The following is a 23,308-nucleotide window of genomic DNA, read 5'->3' on the forward strand; positions in this document are numbered from 1 at the left end:
CTGGTTGCATGCCATAGAAGACATTATTATAATTGTCATGGTAATCTATGCCATGTGCAACTAACTTTACCTGTAATGGACACATAATTTCTCAGTCAGTTTATACTGCTAAACAGAATCTCTTTTGTTATATATTCTGAGTGACTTAAATAACAGATACTTCTTTCTCACAGTCCTGAAAGCTGTAAATTCAATCTCAAGGTGAAAAGGGATTTGAATCCTCACCAGGATATTCTTCTGTTTATACATGGCCACTTCCAGCTATATGCTCGACTGATATTTTCTCAGTAGGTGCACAGAAAGATCTTTCTCTCTCCTTAAAAAGGCAATAATCATATGAAGATTACAGTCTCATCACCTTTCCAAAACCCAATTAGTTTACAAAGGCCCAATGTCTAAATGCTATTTTATTTGGAACTAGAGCTTCAATATAGTACTTGAGAGGAACACAGTTCATGAGATATCAATTATTTTAAATTTTATGGGACATGAGGATGCTTTCCCAATTACTCAATTCTACCACTGTTAACTTCATATTGGTTATGTTTGAGGGTCCCAATAAAAATTTAAAAAGCAAGCAATTGTCTGAATTGGTCCACTGCTTCTAGTTCTCAAATCCTTAATATTGGGAGAAATATTATTACTGATACCTGTGAAAGATAGAAGTGTAACTGCTACCGCTTTTGGTCATTACATGGTATCTCAGAAAAAATGATGGCTGTAAATTAAAATTATTCCTAACTGAATTTATTCAAAATGCATTGATTATTGAAGTTTAAGAGACAGTTGAGCAGTTAGGACATTTGTCTTGCATAAATTTGACCAGAGTTCAATCATCTATAATCAATAGGGTTTCCTCTGAGTTCTGTGAGTTTTCCAAATAACCCAGCAATACCACTCTTAGGAATATATCTTGGAGACTGAAAAAATAAAACACAGTAGAAATGACATCTGCACTTGTATGTTTACTGCAGCACTGTTCACAATAGCAGTGAACTCAGGAAAAAACCCGAGTGCCCGAGAACAGATGACTGGTTAAAGAAACTCTGATACATCTACACAATGGAATACTATGCAGCTGTTAGAAGAGATAAAATAATGAAATTTGATGTGTAAGTAGATGGACATGAAGAGTATCATGCTAAGTGAAATTAGAAAGGGAGGGACAGACATAGAATGACTGCACTCATTTGTGGAATATAAAGTAGCATAATATGAGACTAACACCTAAAGACAGGAGAGATAAGGGCCAAGAGGATCATACCATGGTTTGGAAGCCAGCCCCATCCTGGGGGAAAAGGTAGTTGGGGTGGAGAATGAACCACTAAGTAAATGGGGATTGTAGGGATCCCCTGGGATGGGAGATGTGTGCTGAAAGTAGACCAAGGACCAAACATGATGCCCTGTTAGTATCTGTATTGAAAAATATAATGCCCAAAATTATATATATATAGAGAGAGAAAGAAGGATTGTGTCTGCCATAGAGGCAGGGATCGGGATGGTGTGAGGGTGGCAGGTGGGACACTGAGAACTGTGGTGGTAGAAAATGTGCACTGGTGGAGGGATGGGTGCTCCAGCATTGTATGACTGAAATGTAATCATGCAGGTTTGTAAATGTATCTCACAGTGATCCAATAAAACCTATTAAAAAATAATGATTCCTGAGCTCAGAGATAGACAAGCCCTACATACAGCTGCGCATCACTAGTATCACTTGTCACCTGTTGCTCATCTATTTGCTCGAGCAGTCACCACCAGTAACGTCTACATTCATCCCTGTCATGTTCTACTGTAACCAATGGCATCTGCTTGCTCCAGGAACATGTAGAGCCTCAAGCCATTCATTCAGACTCTTGACGAAGAAGTCTGACCATCTCATAGGTGGGCGGCCACGTGTTCTTTTGACGTCCCATGGAATCCAGTCCATAACAGCACTAGACCAGTGGTTGTCTCCAAATCGCATTGTGTGTTTGGCCCATCTGATTTTTGATGCCTTGGCAAATGAGACAGCATCCCTGATTCTCAATTGTTGATGGAAGCCAGAACTCCAGATTCCTTCTCTCACTTGAATGAAACGTGACATTCCAAGCATAGCTCTTTCGATTCCTCTTTGGGATACTCGAATAGCATTCTCATCCTGTTTTTGTAAGGGCCCAGGTCTCTGAGGTGTATGTTAGTCCAGGAAGAACGGTGGAGTCGAAAATATGTGCCTGGAGCCAGAGGTTCTTTGTCCTCTTAAAAACTTCTTTGACACTCTTGAAGGCATTCCATGCCACTCTTTTCCTCCTGCACAGCTCAGGTGCCAGGTCATTCATCATGTTGAGTTCTCGACCTAGGTACACATAACTGCTGCATTTGGAGATGTTCATTCCATTGAGAGCAAATGGAACATAAGAAACTAGTCCATTTCTCATGAACATTGTCTTTGTGAGATTCAGCTGTAGTCCAACCTTCTCACACTCACGGTCGAAGTCAGCCAGCATTTGTGCCACTTGGCTAATGTTTGGTGTTATTAGAACGAGGTCATCAGCAAAGCAGAGGTGGTAGAGTTGTCGATCATCCATCTTCACTACCATTTTTTCCCATTCTAGTTGTTGCATGACATTCTCAAGGGTGGCACTGAAGAGTTTCAGTGAAATGGTATCGCCCTGCCAAACCCCTCTCTTTACATTGATGATCACTTCCTTGTAGAATGGTGAGATACTCATAGTGAATTCGTAGTACAGCTCACGGAGGATCCTGATGTACTGAGTTTGAAAACCCTGCTTGGCTGGGGCTTTGATGACTGCTTCAGTCTCAACAGAATCAAAGGCCTTCTTTGAATCAATGAACGTTAGTCAGGGCTGCATCTTGAACTCTTGTGAAACCTCAAAGAGCTTGGTTACCATGTAGATATGGTCGATTGTGCCGAATCCTTTTCAGAACCCAGCTTGCTCACATGGCTGTCCTTTGTCTAGTCTAGTGTTCTGCCAATCCTATTCAGGATGACTCGAGTAAATAACTTGTAGACGACGGACAATAGGCAGATTGTGCAACAGTTGCCATTGTCATGGATGTCTCCCTTCTTGTACAACAGAATGATCCTGCTGGTTTTCTGTTGGAACAGAACCTTGCATCTAGATAGGTAGCCTGTGAAGAACCGAGCCAGTGTATTGACGAGTACTGGTGGCAGATTCTTGAGATGTTTTTGTCTGACCTTGTCTGCACCAGTATTGTACCCTTCTTTTCCAACCAAATGGTGTGTCAGATTTTGGAAGGCAGAGCGCTGGGAACAACATACCCATCCTGTGGAATTTGTTGTGTGGGCAGGTGGGCATGGCTATTGAAGAGATCCAAGTAGAAGTCGTGGATAACCTTTTCCAATGCCCTTCTGGAAGATGTGATTGATCCATCAGGATGTTGGAGGGCAGTCATCTTGTTCTTATAGTTGGCGAAGGACAGGCGGGCATTTTGAATATTTTTCCTGGCTTCTGCCAGGCCAACACTGCTGCTCTTCTCTCTTTGAGGTCTTCCTTTATGGCTTCTCTGCACAGCTTTGCAAACTCAGATGTTAGCTTGTGATTGCTTGAGGCTCGAACCAAAACATGTGGAGAATGAGCTCAAGAGTTTCCCAAGAAAGGCATGTTTTTGTGGCTTTCTCTCTCTCTGCATTTATCGCATACTCATGGAGGTGCTGAACCAGTTGATTGTATTCCTCGTTGATGTTGTCCATGACAGCATCTTCCCATATTGCCACAATAGTGCCAAAGAGCTCCCAGTTGGTGTTTGTTCTGGGAGTTCTCTTCTTAAACTTTGCAGCCCTTTCTCCCCGCTTGTGAAGTAGAATTTCACTTGAAGGAAATGGTGGTCTGATCCTGTTTGGAATTTTGGGACAAGGGCGACAAGAGCTAGGCAAATACATCAATTGAATATGATGTGGTCAATTTCATTGTGGAACTGTCCACCGGGAGACTCCCATGTCCAACGTTTAGATTCAGCCTTCTGGAACTGCGAGTTACCATGGATGATCTTGGTCAACAAGATGAACTCAGAGAGTCTCTCACCCTGTTCGTTCCATTCTAGGCCATGGGTCCTAATGTGGAGTTCTTCAGGTGACCTTCTCGGTCCTATCTTGGCATTAAAATCACCTGAAAGCCACATATCAAAAGTGGACTATAGGCTGAACATGAAGGCCACTCAATACCTCTATTGCAAACTACAACATCCAACAGGAGAGAGAGAACAAAAGGGAATGCCCTGCCACAGAGACAGGGTGGGGTGGTCGGGGTTGGGGTGGGGCGGTGGAAGGGATACTGGGAACATTGGTGGAGGAGAATGGGCACTGGTGGAGGTATGTAAACCAAATACAAACATGAAAGTTCCTAAGTTTGTAACTGTACCTCACGGTGATTTACTAATAATTTTTTTTTTAAATCACCGACAATTACCTTGTAGGAGGTGTGGTCTTCTTTATAGAACTTCTCCAGCTCCATGTAGAATTTCTCAATTTCTTCATCGTAGTTGAATGTCGGTATGTAGATGACAAAGATAGAAACTGACGGCAATGAGCCACATCTATTCAAGTGTAAGCGTCCGATTCGGGTTGTTAGCCATTCAAACAAATCAATGCTCATGGCCAAGTTCGTGTTGACGAGGACACTAACACCACTGATGCCTCTTCTGTCACATATTCCAAGAAACAGTTCTTCTCTAGTGTCGAAAATGGCATGATGTGATCTATGCCTTCTTGTTTTGGTCAATCCAATGACTTCGTACTTGATCTTCTGCTCTTGCACCATCAGGTCCTCAATGGATGCTTCTGATGACAACGTACATGTGTTAAAAGTGCAGACAGTCATTTTAGTCTTTCTTCATTTTGGCAGCCTAGTTCGGCCCTGAGATTTTATCAGCCTTATTCATCCTTTTCAATGCTGCTGTACTGGGGGCTCTTCCAGGGTCAGGGGAATGAGGCCCATTTTTCTCACTGTTTTTGGCATATCTAATATGCCACGGGTAGCTTCCCAGGCTCTGCAGTGCAGGTGGTATGTAGGGAGGTAGCCCCCTTCCCACTCCTCACTAATCTACCTATAGCTGCGTATGCCCCCCAAAAGAAACAAAACAGTTCTTCAGTAATCTAAAGTCACTGTCACTGTCACTGTCATCCCATTGCTCATCGATTTGTTAGAGGGGGCACCAGTAATGTCTCATTGAGAGACTTATTGTTACTGTTTTTGGCATATCCAATATGCATGGGTAGCTTGCTAGGCTCTGCCGCGCGTACTATTATAAATTAGAAAACTTAAACCTTCACTTTTTTGAAGTTTGATGCTAGTAATTGCTTACGCATGCCCACTTCTTTGGGGACCTGCCTCTCCCACGGTCTCCACTGTGTGTGGTCTCTATGAGTCTGGTCTTACAACAACTGATTGAACAAAAGATGGAAACTTAACATATCTATTTATTTTACAACAACTTATAACTTCTCTGTACTAGGGTTAATTGACCTGAATCCAAAGGATCCATCTCATGGGAACTTGATTTTAGAGAAGTAGTACATTCTTGGACTGGAAAGGATTATTAGGAATAGAAGATTATAAATGAAGATTACTTGAGGCTTTGGAATAAGACTCAGTGGCATAAATTAGGGTAAGAAAAACTGTGGGTAGGAGTGGGGCACACTCTAATAAAAGGGAGAAAGATGAGTTTGTTAATTTTTTTAATTGTAGTACTTGTCATGATGAGATCTTTGAGTCTGAATATTTCTTTATAATATCATTAATATAAACACCCTCGTGTTTAAGCCCAGATTCAGTGTATAATAATTCTTAAGTTCAATACTCTTCATTAACCAACACTACTATTCACCGCTGCAGAAATTCCCTTCTGAAACTTTTCAGGGAGGTAATATCAAAGTCAAATTAGGCCCTCTTAGTTATTTAGTAGATAAAATGTCTGACTAAATATGTACCAACTTTGGGTTATAGATCTAAGTGATATTTACTCTCTCTCTCTTAAGATATTTTTTAAATTCAAAGTGAAAGAATATAAACTATATCTGAGGAGAAAATCTAAGAAGTTAAATGAAACAATATGTGCTCAGCTCTTTCCATTTTGATTTCTCTGAAGTTGCCCTTGGTGGCAAATGAAGCAACACATCAAGTAAATACAACTCCAAGATACAGGTAGGTTGATGCCTTCTGGAATAGCATTTAGCCAAAGAAAAATGGGGATATATGGATAAACATCAGACACTTTGTGAGCTATGGTGGGTTAATTTTTAATATCATTCCTATGTAGTTACTCAGAGTAGCATCACTGTGACTGAAACTTAGCTTCTACTGCAGCAACCCAACTTATTTATGTTTTTTGTTACCTTTCATCTCTTTCTTCTCACTTTTCTAACTCTTCCACTTCTTATTCCTGCTATTAAATCTCCAGAAAATATTCTGTGCCAAAATCCTTGACCCAGGTTCTGCTTTGGGGGAGAATATTCACTAAGATAATGACCAACTTACAATTTTCACATGTGACAGGTTATGTTCATAACAAATACTTTCTGCTTTCTAGACCTCAAAGTGTGTAAGCTGTTCTGCATAGCAAATGATAGAACATATGATGCGAGATAATGCCTCCCTCAGACATTTTCTCCTTCCCACAAAGTCATGTCAATCATATTTCATAAATTTCAGTATATTTTAGTGATTTTAATTATCTGATTACTTTTGTTTCATAAGGGTATCATTCATTTAATTACAAATAAACTATACATGGGCAAATTTGTTTCTTCATTTTGCTCTCTGTACACTGCTTTTTTAAAATTATTGACCAAGTGGCTTATGAAGAGGGTTAACTGATATTATAATAATATTTATCATGTGAGATCTGATTTACTCACCTTTTCTGAGAGATAAAAAGCTGGATATTGGAGGATCCTTGGACTGGATCCTGTCCACTCCCTTATTTGACAGTTGAGGCCTAACAGAATTAAATAACTCTTCCAAGAATATAATTTACAACAGATATAAAATTAGAATTCAAACCAAGTGATTTTTCACAAGGGTCTCAGCTCACAGTTTTCAGTGCTAAATATAATGTTTGACTGTTTTTCTCTCATATTTTTTTTCAAATTTTATGTCTAAAACTACAGGTTCCGATATTCTTCTGTGCTATTCTCATGTTGGAATGAAATCAGGTGGCACAGAGCTATTGTTACAGCCCCAAAATAGCATCTGGCATTTCAGTGACACAGCTGAAGTTTTAATCATGAACGTTCTAGTCACTACATAGTGTGGGGCAAGAGACTGAACTACTATTGATCCCACCCCCATGAATTGTCATAAGATCTCTTTTTATGGAACAATCCATTTCCTAAACAGAAAGTTGTAGAATTAGGCACATTAATAATCAAAACTCTCCAAGAATATCTCTGCATTGAATCAATCCAAGCATTAGGAAAGCAGCCAGAAACATTTTCTTGGAGGCTTTCTTTGACTCTCACTTATTTTCTCACCAACTGCTGGCCCCAATTTTTGCCCTGGATCCAACCCCATTATCAAAGATGCCAAGGCAAGCTCTGCAATTGGATTGTCTGAAAATGAACAACACAGAGATACTGAGGAACAGATATTGTAACACCCCACAGCACCTGTTAAAATCACACTCCCAGAGAGCTTGAACAATGCACATGACTGAAGAAAATGATATATCCCAGGAGAAATGAGAGACTTTTCAGGTATTACTGAAAAGATGCATATGTATTTGGCAAAGCAGGCTAAGAGGGAGTGACCATTCTTCCTGGAGAGCATATGTATGTGTTGACAGGCTTACTTCTTTGGGTGGCCAAGAAAGAACTTAGTTCCAATGAAGGAAAATGAGTGAATATCGATGACAACCAATCATATTTTTCTGGCTTTTAAATATTTTTGGAACCAGACATCTAGTACAGGAGGACCAGAGAATTCACAGATGCAACCTTAGCAAGGATAGAATTTTGAAAGCCTTCCCAAACACAATGATGTCAAATAATTGGTCTTTTAGCTGAGATATGAATTTGATTTCAATGCATAAGTCACTAGCATATGAGCACAACCCAGGAACATGCTAGAAGAATTTCTTTCTCCAATTATTGTTCTATGAGTCTTTTTAAACCAATACTTCTGTATTTGCAGACCATACAGAAGCAAATTGTACATGGTTCTGTTTGCATTTTGTGATAGCCAATTTAAAGGGGCTAAGCACCTCTTAAGCATCCCATCACTGTATCATTGTCATCCCATTGTTCATCAGTTTGCTCCCAAATGCCCTACATGTTGTGCTATCGCTCCAGTCCCAGGCATCCCATAGTTGGCATAATTAGTTTGATACTCTGATGGGCTTTTCACCTCTCACCTGATTATTAAACATTTTGTGTGTTTTAGACTTCTAATGACCCCAATTCCAGAATTTCCCTCCTTAAGTCAGCAATGTACACCTTTCTTATTTAATCACTTTCTTAGTTTTCCTCAAAATCTACTATGCCAGATTACACACATTGGCACTATTGACATTTGGGTACTGTTGATGTGGAGAGCTACTTTGAGCATTATTAGATGAATATCAGCATTCTTGGACTCTAGATGCAACCCCAGTTATTGACAACACATAATTTCTCCAGAAGTTACCAAACATACTCTAGTGGGAGAACTAGGCTCTGAGTCAAGGATTCGAGTGCAGGACAGTTTAGTTGGAAATTACTTCCCAGAAAATACGGAATGGGTTTTAAAAAGTGTATTAATGAGGGTTATCCAAGGAATCACTGTATCACTGTCATCCCATTGTTCATCGATTTGCTCAAGCGGGCACCAGTAATGTCTCCATTGTGAGACTTGTTGTTACTGTTTTTGGCATATCGAATATGCCACGGGGAGCTTGTCAGGCTCTGCCATGTGAGCGGGATACTCGGTAGCTTGCCGGGCTCCTGGAAAGGAACAGGGGAATCAAACCCGGGTTGGCCATGTGCAAGGCAAATGTCTCATAAAATGTTTTTGTTTTTGTTTTTGTTTTTTTGGCTACATCCAGTGGGACTCAGCGCTTACTCGTAGATCTGTGCTCAGAGATCACTATTGAAGAACCATATGGAGTGCCAGGAATCAAATCTGAGTTGGCCTCTCACAAGGCAAGTGCCCTACCCCCTGTTACCATCCAGCCTTCATAGAATATGTGTACGTGTATTAGTGTCTATGTCTGTGAGTGTGTATATTGAGAGGAACAGGGAAGAGAAGTTTTAAAGAACTGGCTTACAAATTGTGGAGATTCAAGTCAAAATCTGCAGGTTAGGCCAAGAGGTCCAGGAAGTCAATATTATATTTCAAATCTAAAGACAGTGAGGGGAAGAATTTTCTTTTGTTAGTGAAATTTTTGTTCAGGGAAATTTTTCTTATTATGATTTTCAACTGATTGAACGAGGCCCATTTGCATTATGAAGGGTAAATCAGAGAGGTAATTCAACTGACTGAGCACATGAAAAGGATGCTTTGCATTGGAGAGAATTGGGTCTAGTCCCCAACATTGCATGGCTCCCTGAGCACCTCTGGAAGCAACCCCCAACATAGAGCTGGGAATAATCCCTGAGTACCAAAATGGGTTCCAAAAATAAACAGTCAAAGAAATAAGCATATCATGAAGAGTAATCAATCTTCTTTACACAATCAACTAATTTAAATGCTAATCTTATCTAAGCAATACTTTCAAAAATTAGGATTATTTTGGCCAAATATTTAGTTCATTTACCTGGTCATGAAACATATTAATTTAACCATCACAGAAAGGAAAGAAGATGCTAACAAATATCAGTTGCAAAGGAAGTCCTAACAGAAATGAGAGTGCAATTTTGCTGCTGTGGAAATTTGGGAAACTATATCAAACATGATGAAGACCTCCGGAACCCAGCCACAGCCATGCTCAAGTCCACTCTCCACAGATTCGGACGAGCCTCACACATGAAGGAACTGGAAGAGGAACTAAGGTGTGCAGGACCCCAGACCAAGATCTCCAAGGCTGCTCGAGACTGGGCCTCTTCCACCCAGATTCCCCATTTTTCAGTAGTTAGACAGTCACACCCAGAAATTGCCCCCAGTGCCGTGTAATTCCATCAATGGCCAACATCCAGAGACTACAAAATCAAGCTCCAAGAAGTGATATCTGATACCCTAGTTCTCTTTCTTGAAGAACCTGGCAAGCTAACCGAGATTTTACTGACTGCACGGGGGGGAGAGTCTGGCAAGTTCCCCGTGGCATATTCATATGCCAAATACAGTAACAATGTATTCATAAACCAAATACAGAGACAAAGGTCTCATTCCCCTGACCCTGAAGAGCCTCTAATGTGGCATCATTGGGAAGGATGAGTAAAGAGATGCTGCTAAAATCTCAGAGCTAGGATGAATGTAAACGTTACTGGGCCCGCTCAAGCAAATCAATGATCAACAGGATAACAGTGACAGTGACAGTGATATCAAACATGTATTTCACATGTATCCATCCCATTGTAGGGGCTTTATATCTGGGTATTTGTATAAAGATTCTCATAGTGGCATAAATTTCCTGGTCCTTCTAGCCTGTGAGATATTCAAGAGAAGCAGACTTAGACGTTTAATGAAATCTATTAGCAAATAGCTGCTGTTACTAAGACTTGGAATTCATATTAATAAATTAAAAATTTTACAAGTGACTAATGACAATGGGGAAAACACATACAACATCTTTTATGAATTATCCATCATTAGTTCATTCATCCCAACTTCTTTCTGGCTGTTGTTACTACTTTCTTCAGTAAAAGTACCATCATCAATTTTAAGTCTCTTCTCTCAATCCTTTCAAATAGTTGACTTTATAAAAACTGTAGTAAAGTATGCATAACCTAAATTTTTTTTATCTCCATTACTCTGGAGGATTTAGTTCAACAGCATTAAATATATTCAAAATGTTATGCCAACAACACAAATAGCCATCCACAGAAGGCTTTTATCTTGCAAAACGGAAATTCGACCGATTAAATACTAACTCCCAATGCCCAGAAATCATGACAGAATAAATCACACAGGAAAAGTTCTCCTAAAAGTACAACCAAACATCTAAATATAGTATGTAAGCCTGGCAAGCTACCCATGATGTATTGGATATGCCAAAAACAGTAACAATAAGTCTCACAATGAGAGACATTACTGGTGCCCGCTCAAACAAATCGATGAGCAACGGGATGACAGTGACAGTGACAGTGACTTGTATTGAAATCACGCACCAGCATGATGGTGACTAAAGGAAGCCTGACAGGTTAACCCCTCTCATCAAGGTTCTAGTACCCTCCACCGCAAGATCCTGAAAAACAAAATAGGGTTCCAAAACTAGAACCACAGAATCAACTACTGAGAAAACCTTACAATAAATCTCAAGGACACCAAAAAAGGAGATGAATACTGAATTTTTAAAAAGTTAATATGAGGAAAATCAATGAACTATATCAAATGCACTCTAACACAGATGAAACATTCAGAAAACAAGAAATGAAATGCAGGAGTAGAAGTTCTCTAACAGAGAGACTAAAGCTAAACAAAATTTCCAAACTGAAATTCTCAGTATGAAAAAACATGAAAAATGAAAATATCCATTGAAAGCAGAGGGAGTTGGCTTAAGATGACAAAGGAAAGAATCAGCAAGGCTGGAGATATATTAAAGTAAGGTTAATATAAAATAATATCACTTAATAAGGTGCAAATAAAAATAAAGAAATTTACAGGAATTATCAGACTCGATTATAAGTGGAAACATAAAAACAAAGAATGTAAAGAAAAAGAGAAGATAATGAAGATATTGTTAAAATAAATATTAGTGAAAGACTTCCCAAATCTAAACAACTTGACATAGTTCATAAAACTAACCATGAAATTTACTTCCACTCAGATAAGTAAATGAAAAAACATATACACTACTATGTGATTGTTAAATTATCAGAAGTCAGCAGTGAAAAAAAAAACGTTAAGTACTGTAGGTGCTAGAGAGATAATAAAGTGGGTAAGGTGCTTGCCTTACACACAGACAACCATGTTTAATCCCTGACACCCCGTATGGTCCTCCAAGTCTCACCAAGAGTGATTCCTGGATCCCTGAGTGCAGAGCCAGCAGTAAGCCCTGAGCACCTCTTGGTATAGCCTCCAAAGGAGAGGCTCCCAAATCAGGCTATCATCAGATTTCTTAGCAAAACTGCAGTCTTAGGAGAAAGAAGTATGAAAATTTACAATTCTAAAACTTCATAAATACCAGCTAAGAATACAAAATTTTAATTATAATCTATTCAGGATGACACGAGTGAACAACTTGTAGACGACAGACAGCAGGCAGATTGGGCGATAGTTGCCGATGTCGTGGATGTCTTCCTTCTTGTACAACAGAACGGTCCTACTGGTTTTCCACTGGGATGGAACCTTGCATTCAGACAGGTAGCGTGTGAAGATTTGGGCCAGTGTATTGATGAGTACTGGTGGCAGATTCTTCAGGTGTTCGGGTCTGACATTGTCCGAACCAGGTGCTGTTCTCGTCTTTACCAGCGAAATGGTGTGTCGGATTTCAGAAGGGAGAACATTGGAAACGACATATCCATCCTGTGGAATTTGGTATGTGGGCAGGTGGACATGGCTGTCAAAGAGATCCAAGTAGAAGTCGTGAATAATTTTCTCCATTGCCTTTCTGGAGGATGTGATAGATCCATCGGGACGTCGGAGGACAGTCATCTTGGTCTTGTAGTTGGTGAAGGACAGGAGAGCATTGCGAATACTTTTCCCGGCTTCTGCTGCACTGGCCAACACTGCTGCTCTTCTCTCTTTGAGGTCTTCCTTTATTGCATCTCTGCACAGCTTTGCAAGCTCGGACATTAGCTTGTGGTTGCCTGAGGCTCGCGCCAAACCACGTTGACGAATGAGCTTGAGAGTTTCCGAAGACAGGCGTCTGTTTGTAGCTTTGTCACTCTCGGCAGTCTTTGCACAGACATGGAGGTGCTGAACCAGTCGATCGTATTCCTTGTCGATGTTGTCAAGGACGGCATCTTCCCATGTTGCTGCAATAGTGCCAAAGAGCTCCCAGTTGGTGGTCATTCTGGGAGTTGTCTTCTTAGACTTAAATTTTGCAGACTTTTCTCCCCGCTCTGTGAAGTAGAATTTTGCACGAAGGAGATGGTGGTCTGATCTTGTTTAGAATTTTGGGACAACAGTGACATCGGTCAGACAAAACCTTCGATTGAATATGATGTGGTCAATTTCATTGTGGAACTGTCCACCGGGAGACTCCCATGTCCAGTGTTTAGATTTGGCCTTCTGGAACTGTGAGTTACCATAGATGGTCTTGGTCGACATGATGAATTCAGACAGTCTCTCACCCTGATCGTTCCATGTGTCCCAATGTGGAGTTCTTCGGGCGACCTTCTCGGACCTATCTTGGCATTAAAATCACCAACAATGATCTTGTAGAAGGTATGGTCTTCTTTATAGAAACTTCTCCGGTTCCATGTAGAACCTCTCAATTTCTTCTTCATCGTACTTGGAAGTTGGTGCGTAGATGGTGAAGATGGAAGCTGCAGGCAGTGAGCCACATCTGTTCAAGAGTAATCGTCCAATTCAGGTTGTTAGGCATTCGAATGAATCAATGCTCATGGACAAGTTTGTGTTGAAAAAGACACCAATGCCACCAATGCCTCTGTTGTCACATGTTCCAAGGAACAATTCTTCTCCAGTTTCGAAAATGGCGTGATGTGATTGATGTCTCCTCGTTTCGATCAGACCAATGATGTCATACTTGATCTTCTGTGCTTGTAACATCAGGTCCTCGATGGATGCTTCTGATGCCAGTGTCCGTGCGTTGAAAGTATAGACAATCCTGAATAGAATAGGCAGGTAACACTAGACGAAGGACAACCATGCAAACAAGCCGGGTTCCGAAGGGGATTCAGCACAGTAGACCATATCCACACAGTGACCAAACTCATTGAAGTTTTGCGAGAGTTCAAGATGCCTCTGTGTCTAACGTTCATCGACTTAAAGAAGGTCTTTGATTCTGTTGAGACTGAGGCGGTCATCGAAGCCCTGGCCAAACAGGGCGTTCAAACTCAGTATATCAAAATCCTCCGCGAGCTGTATTGTGGATTCACCACCAGGATCTCACCATTCTACAAGGAAGTGATCATTGATGTAAAGAGAGGGGTGCAGCAGGGTGATACCATTTCACCGAGAAATGGTGATACCATTTCACTGCACTAGCTCGAGACAGGGACAAATGGAGACGTTACTGGCGCCCGCTTGAGCAAGTTGAAGATCAATGGGACTACAAGTGATACAAGTGAATTATAATATAACAGAGAAATAAAATATTTCTTGGGTAAACAAAAGCTAATGGAGTTTACTACCATAAATTTGTACTGTAAGAAATGTTAAAAGGAGCAACGATTACACATGAAATTGAAAAGCAAAAGAAACTGTCGTCAATATGATATAGAGTAATCACTTGTATCTCATCCTCACGTTGATTTTTGATTTGCTTGAGTGGGTGCCAGTAACATCTCCATTTGTCCCTGTTGCATGTAGACCAATGATATCTGCTCGCTCCAGGAACAGGAAGAGCCTCAAATCATTCATTCAAGGTTTTGACGAAGAAGTCTGACCATCTCGTTGGTGGGAGGCCACTCGATCTTTTGACATCTCGTGGAATCCAGTCGGTAACAGCTCTAGTCCAGCAGTAGTCTCTGAATCAAATTACGTGTCCGGCCCATCTGATTCTTGATGCCTTGGCAAATGAGACAGCGTCCCTGATTCTTGACAGTCAACACGAGGTCGGAACTCCGGATTCCTTCTTTCACTTGAGTGAAATGTGATACTTCTAGCATAGCTCTTTGGATTCCTCTTTGGGAAGCATGAATAGCGTCCTCATCCTGTTCGCATAGGGCCCAGGTCTCTGAGGCGTATGTTAGTGCAGGAAGAATGGTGGAGTCAAAAAGATGTGCCCGCAGCTGGAGAATAAATGTAAATAAATAAATATAAACAAGAATAAGTTGAGAAAAAATATTAAAAATTAAAAGAAAAGAGGAAAGGGACAAAAATTCAGTAATATAATGACAATTAATCAGTACTAGTATCCAAAGAACTACTTTAGATATAGAAAAGCTTAAACTGTCTTCAAGTAAATCACAAAAGTCAAGTGAATTCACAAAAAAGATGAAAGAATTACAAAGGGAAGCTGTCCAAATGAACAGGAAGACAAAGACAGATGGAAAAAGAATTATTAGAAATATTTTTTAAAATGGAAAACAAATAGGAAGGCAGTAATTAAACCTCATATACTTATAACCACCATAAATGTGAATGGACAAAACCAGTAATGTGGAGCCTCTTTTCTGCCTAAGAGCACTTGGATATTATTGCATAATTTTCAAGCCATATAGTACAGGCAGATAATCTGTGTACCAGTAGCATACGTTTCTGTTCTGTCATGTACCAGGGACAGACTACAAGATTTTGCAGGCCCTAAATGAAAGACAGAAAGGAGAGGAGAGGAGAGGAGAGGAGAGGAGAGGGGAGGGAGAGCGGGGGTGGGGGGGAGAGAGAGAGAGAGAGAGAGAGAGAGAGAGAGAGAGAGAGTTCCAAATAAGAAATGGACTTTTATATCAGATGGAACTAGATAAAGAACAGTGAGAACAATCAAAATTTAGTAGAAAAAAAAGAAAGATTAGAGAAAAAATAATTCACGATCACAATAACAAAATCCTGTTAATTGTCGATTTCTTGAGCGGGCTGAGTAACCTCTCCATTCGTCCTTTTCCTGAGATCTTAGAAGTCTCTCTGGACTCGGACTCGGCCCTCCCAAAGGTGTCACACTGGAGGCTCTTTCAGGGTCAGGGGAATGAGATCCAGCTTGTTACTGGATTTAGCATATGAATACATCATGGGAAGCTTGCAAGGCTGTCCCATGTGGGCAGGAAACTCTCAGAAGCTTGCCAGTTTCTCCCAGAGGGAGAAGTAAACTGCAAGATATCTTCTGGGAGCTTACTTTTAAGTCTCTGGATGTTGGCTGTTGATGGGATTACACACACCTGGGTCCCTCTGCCGGTACCTTTATGCCTGAGGACTGTCCGAACCTGTGGAGAGGGGTCTCGAGCATGGCTGTAGCTAGGTTCCAGTGGTCTTTGGCTGCCAGGAGCTCTGCTCGGGGTGGGGAGGGAAGCTGGAGCCTAGCCCCTCCGAGGGGCCCCGGGGAAGACAGCCAGGTGTGTGGGCAAGAGACTCTCTGGGAAAATTGCATAGCCAGATGGGAAAAAAGGAAATTCGGATCCTGTCTTACCCTGTACATGAAGGTTAATTCAAAATGGATTAAAGACCTTATTAAAATCCATTAAATGTCTCAAGGAAAATGTAGGCAGAACTCTATGATATAGACTTCAGTGGTATCTTCATAGACAATGCCATTTGCAAAGAAAACAAAAGCAAAGGTAAACAAATGAGACATTAAACTTAAGAGCTTATGCACTCTTAAAATGATAGGATACTCTAATATTTACCCACCCTAAATCTCACAGAGGGCCAATATCCAAGATATACAAAATACAAAAAAAGCAACCCAAAAATTAACAACCTATCAAAATTTTTGGAAGAGGAGTGGAACAGACACTTCCTCAAATAATATATGCAGGTTGCAGATAGCTATATTAAAAAGGAATCATTCTCACTTACTACTAGGGTAATAGAAATCAAAGTGGCCACAGGTTTTTACATCACACTAGTGATAATGGCCTATGTCAGAATGATTGGAAACCACCAGCGTTAGTAGACATATGACCAAAAAAAGGAACACTCATTCACTCTTGGTGGGAATGTTATCTGCTAAGCCTCTTGGAAAAAAGTATGGAGAGCTCTCAAAACCTTCAGAACTCAATGAACTGATGATACCAGTTCCTGCCATCTATCCTAACAACACAAAAGTATTAATTTGAAAAGATGCATGCATACCAGTGTCATTGCAGCACTATTTATATTAGCCAAGATCTTGAAACAACCAAAATGCTCAATTATATATAAATATATTATGATATATATGTAATGGAATACCACTCGCTATAAGAAAAGATGAAATCTTACTTTTACTAACTCTTGGGTGGAAGTAGATGGTGTGATGTTATGCAAAATAAGTCAGAGAGGGAGGAACGCATGCTAGATGATTTTACTTGCATGTGATGTATAAAGAAAAACGCCAGGAAATGGACAACATCCAGTGAAAATAAACCCTAGGATTTCACAACTGAACTGAGGTTACTGAGTTGGGGACTGGGGAGAGTTGAGGGTTGGTGTTTGAAGGAAGAACTAGAAGTAACATAGGACATTCTGTAAGGCATTTTGTAGCGTATTAACTTTGTACATCAAAAGCATAAACAGTAGGGGCTGGAGAGATGGTACAGAAGGTAAATCTCTTGCCTTGCACATATCTGACCCAGGTTCAATCATTGGCATCCCATATGGTTCCCCAAGTCTGCCAGAAGTGATTCCTGAGTATAAAGCCAGGAGTTACCCCTGAACATCACTGGATGTGATCCCCACAGACACACAAAAAAAATTAGCAGCTTAAAAGATGATAAATTGAACAGCAATGTCCAAAAAAGATTCCTGGGATTAATTGACAAATTGGTACTCCTTTCGATAGGCTCACTAAGTAAAGAGAGAGTACTCTAAATGGGGCTGAAGCGATAGCACAGCAGGTAGGGCACTTGCCTTGCACACGATCGACCCGGGTTCAAATCCCAGCATCCCATATAGTCCCCTGAGCACTGCCAGGGTAATTCCTGAGTACATGAGCCAGGATTGACCCCTGTGCTTCGCTGGGTGTGACCCAAAAAGCAAAAAAGAGAGAGAGAGAGAGAGAGAGAGAGAGAGAATACTGTAATCAAAAAAATCAGAAAAAAAAGAGTTAAAATTTTAAGTGAAACTGAAGAAATATAACAGATTAGTAAGACTGGTGAACATGTATATATATATGTATATATACATATATACAATAAAATAAGATAATTTAGAAGAAATGTGCAGATTTTTAGAATATTATAACTATTCAACACAGCCTAGGAAGAAACAGATAATATTAATTAGACCACTCACATGTCAATAAATTGAAACAATAATTAAAAAGCTCCTAGTAGCAGAAGCACAGGACCAGATGACTTTTCAAGTGAATTCTACCAAACTTTCAAATTTTTAATACCAATCCTTCTCAAAAGCTGAAGGGTGAAATATTTCAAGCAAATTTTTTAAGTCAAGATTACTCTTATTCCATAAAGAAACACACGCACACTCACAAATAAGCCAATATTTCTGATAAACATATATGTAAAATTCTTTTAACAAAACTTGGCAAATACAAAACAAAATACATTGTGAGAACCCTTCATCATGACTGAGTGAATGCTTTACAAGGATGCAGGGATAGTACAATATAATAAAAACAATAAATGCATGGGGCTGGGGAGATAGTACAGCTATTAGGGGGGGTTGCCTTGCAGTGGCCTATCTGGGTTAAATCACCAAGACCCCATATGGTTCTCTGAGTCCCTCCAGGAGTGATCCCTGAGCTTATAACCAGAAATAACCCCTCTGAACTGCTGGGTATGACCCCCAGACCAAATAAATAAATGCAATATATAACATAAACAAAGGGAAATATAAGTTTGGTCAGAGAGATAGTAGAGCAGGGAAGGCCTTTCACATGGCTGACTCAAGTCCCCTCTGCTCCTCTAACAGCGATTCCTGATCATAGAGAAAGGAGTAAGTCCTGAGCACAGCCAGGTGTGGCTCAGCACTACCTCTCAGCCTGCCCCAAGAAAGTTAAAAATTTCATGATAATATCAGTAGGAACTACAAAAGCGATTGAAATAATCCTACACCCACTTGTGATTAAGAAAAATGAACTAAATAATTTAGAACTAAGAATAATATTCATCCACCTAGTAAAGACTATATGCAACAAATACACAGCCATCATTATATTTAATGGTGAAAAACTGAAAAGTTCTTTCCCTAGGATCAGAGACAAGAAATCTATTTTCACTTTGCCACTACTGTTCTACATAGGTTTTGAAGTCTTAGCCAGAGCAATTAGACAAGAAAAGACTGTAAATTGAATCCAAGTTGATAAGTTAAGCAGTTACTATTTACAGATAACTTGATACTATATATATATATAATCCTAAAAGACTATCAAAAGTATTAAAAATAATAAATCAATTTAATCAGTGATGTGTGAAGATGCTAAATCAATAATAGAAAAACCTTTTGAATTTTATACTTGGAACAATGAATTAGCGGGAAGAGAAATTAAGTTTTAAAAGCCCCATTAAAATCTCATCAGGAAGGATAAAATAGCATGAAACTTATTCCCAGGGTGTGAAAGACCTATATATATGAAAATTATAATACATTGTTCCTTTCAAATAGAAGACTCCAAGAAATTTAAAGATGTCTGTACTCATTGGTGGGAAAAATAAAATAGTTTAAATGTTCATATAACCTAAAGCAATTTATAATTCAAAGCAATACCTAACAAAATCGCCATGAAATTCTTCAAAGAAATAAAACAATTTGAAAATTTTCAAGCAACCACAAAACAGTCCAGAAGCAAAAACAGTTATGAGAAAATGATGAAAAATAGGGGGCTGGAGCAGTAGCACAGTGGGTAGAACGTTTGCCTTGCACGTGGCCGACCCGGGTTCGATTCCCAGCATCCCATATGGTCCCCCGAGCACCGCCAGGAGTAATTCCTGAGTGCCTGGGCCAGGAGTAACCCCTGTGCATTGCTGGGTGTGACCCAAAAAAAAGAAAATGATGAAAAATGAAAAAAGTATTGCTCCCTGCCTTCAAACTATGCTATAAAGTGATAATAATCAAAGCATGTGGTATTGGACAAAACAGAGTAATGGAATAAAACCAAAAGCCTGGGAGTAACCTCACACATGTATGGACAAAAGAGTCAAGACTATATAACAGAGGAAGGAATGTTTCTCTAACAATCAATGTTAAGAAACAAGGACAACCACACTATATAACAGAGAAAGGAATGTTTCTCTAACAATCAATGTTAAGAAACAAGGACAACCACACGTTTAAATAAGTTACAGCAGATAATTATTGAACACAGTATGCAAAAAATAACCCAAAATGGATTTGGCTTGGCTATAAGTTGAATATACCTATGATAAGGACAACAGAGTTGTATTTGGAAAGTCAGTTTCAATTAAGAAAAGCAAAAGCAAACAAATGGTACTACATCAAACCAAATAGCTCTTCTAAAGTGAAAGAAACCACCACAAAAATTAAAAGGTAAGTGACAGAGTTGGTGAAGAATTTTGGATACCATATATCAGACACAGGTTTCATGTAAAAAATGTCAAGATTTCATTGATCGAACTACAAAGTAACAAACTTCCCAACCAAAATATGGGTAGACTTGACTAGGAAATATTATCCAAAGAAGATGAACAACAGGCACATGCTCACCTTTAATAATTATTAAATAAGTGCAAAGCAGAATCACAGGAGTTATCATCTTACATCCATAAAAATGGCCTATGACTGGGGGATGGGGAGATTGGATTCATGAGATTGAGGAGGAAAATGTGTTCAATACTTTTCAAATACTGTTCGTGGGTGCTGCCTCTTCAAAAAATAAAATTATAAATATTGTATGGCTCAGCATTACCAACTTTGGTATTTATCCAAAGAATACAAAAATACTAATTAAAAAAGTTATGTATATCTTTATGTCCATAGAGGAATTATCCACAATATTCCACAAAAGACTTGACACAACCTAAATTCTGATCCCAGATGAGTGAATCAAGAAATGAAATATTACTCAACGTTTTTTTGCTTGCTTGTTTTGGGCCACATTTATCTGGGTTACTTTTGGTTCAGGGATCACTCCTGGCTATGCTCAAGGGACCATATTGGGTGCTGGGTCTGGACCCTCATAAGCTATATACAAGTCAAGCCCATCACCCACTATACTATCATTCAAGCTCATGCAATTTTTTTTAAGTATTTCCTTTTTTACAACATGGATGGGCCTGGAAATTAAACCTAGTAAAATAAATCAGAAAGTAAAAGACAATGGATTACTTCTTTTAGATGTTAAATGTAAATGATGAAATCAAACAAAATAAATAATAATGAAAATAACTCTGAAAAAAAATGATGGCCCCCAGTAGAAGATGGAAAGCTGGTATAAAAAAAAAGGAGAGACATCAACCTGATCTTAGGAACAGCACTAGAACTTTGGTGGTGGCTATAGGAAGGCACATAAAGAAAGATAAAGCTGTACTCCTTTATACAAAAAAGCTGTACAAAACTTTGTGCAGTATTTTAATTGAATGCTAAGTCAATAAAACTTCCATTAAAAATAAATATTAACTTTCTCCTATCTCTCCCCTGTTATCAGATAATACATATTTGAACTACTTTGAAAATTATATGTAAGAGAAGTTATGAATGTTGGAGAGATCGTACAAGGGCTCAGCACATGCCTTCCGCAGCATCGTGCCCTGAACTGTTCTAGAGGCTCCACTGGCTATAGTTCTGGAGGCCTCAGAGGTGACCCGATAATGGGTAACCCGATAATCCCCAGCACTCAGGGACCCAAGCAGAACTGCATACTTGGTCATTCTTGAGTCATGAGCTTGAATCAATAGCCAATTGTCCAAAATTCTCTGGAGTGGGATCCACACCTCCTGAGAACCGCTTGGAGATTACAACAATATAATAATGGAAGGAATTATACAAAATTTACCCTTTCATGGCTGACTTATTTCACTAAGCATGTTGTCCTCAAGCTTCATTCATACTAGAGTATGTAACAAGATTTCCATCCTCTTAACGCTGTTATAATATTCCATCACACTATTAGATCACATTGTATCCATTCATCCACTGCTGAATATTTAGGTTGCTTCAACGAGTTTTCAATACTTGCATACATATATATGCATATATATTTATGTAATTGATTAACTATCCTATGAGTTCCCTCCATAACAACGTGACAAACATTGGACAAGGAGAACGGACTGTGGAAAAGAAAATAAATTGCCCCTGCATTTCTGAAATCCAGAGACCAGTTTTCATGACCCTAGTCAAAGCTACACTTTTTTTTTGCCTATAATATACATCTATACATTTTACATAACCACCATAGTTCATGTTGGAGCTATGGATAGTCAGTCACCTTTGCCTTCCGATGAAGAGTTTTGTTTGTGAAATATGTCTATTTTGAAACACGTCCTCTGAATTTCTGAAAGACCTCAAGTAAGTTGTCCTCAGAACTGAAGGCAAAATCGTTTGGTAAAGCCTGCGACTGACATCTTTTTTTAGTTACTTGAGTCTTATGACTTTATTCTCTAACACTTTCCATTTCCTTTTGTTTCCCAGTTTTGCAGCAAACTGCTGTTTAGCAAAGAGAAGCCAAATTCAGACTTAGGCCAAATTCTAGGTGCAGTCTCTTTCTTTTTGTTGTTGGTACCAGCATCACATCCCACCTGGTCAGATCTGCCAAGTTTTTTGGATTTCCTAGAGGAGCTTTTTATTCTGTCTGCTTGTCTGCACTTGTATACAAAACCTGTAATTATATAATAGGTGAACTTACTGTTGTGCTATTGTGCCTTCTTTTCTTTTTTTAAGCAACTGAATTGGTCCTTTTTATATTTTGAGCCTATTGTTACTTTTATAACTGTTACAGTTTCCTTCTTACAGCTTCTGATACTTTAGCTTTTATGCTAGCAACTAAATATTTATGTAAAAAATCATTTAAAATAATGTCTTCAAAAAATCTTAAAACTTAAGTTTCCAGCTCTGACTTGAATGTTTTAGTTTCATAACTGCAAATAATGAAAGAACTTTGTTTATATTAAAATACAGTAACAGTACCCTATTTCAAGGAAAAAAAGATCACCTATAAAGTCATCAAAATAAAGTACGTATGTTTAATATTTTGCTTAAATGTTTATGATTGTAATGTTCCTAATATACCCTTAAATCTGTAAATGTTTAATGCTTTACATATCATGTAGTTTTCTAAAAATAGTTAAACAGAATAAATGGAAGCAAGAGTCTAAAATGTTTGATATAATTTGTCGATTGATGACAAAGCAGACATTTAAAAAAATAGAGTGATATGCCATCACTTTTTTTATAATAGCATATACTGTTCTTCAGTGTGGCATAATTTTTTTCTTTCAAACTTGTAAATTTCCAGATGCTAACACTCTTTATTTTTATTTTTA

Source organism: Sorex araneus, chromosome 4 (genome assembly GCF_027595985.1).
Source record: "Sorex araneus isolate mSorAra2 chromosome 4, mSorAra2.pri, whole genome shotgun sequence".
Classification (NCBI taxonomy): Eukaryota; Metazoa; Chordata; class Mammalia; order Eulipotyphla; family Soricidae; genus Sorex; species Sorex araneus.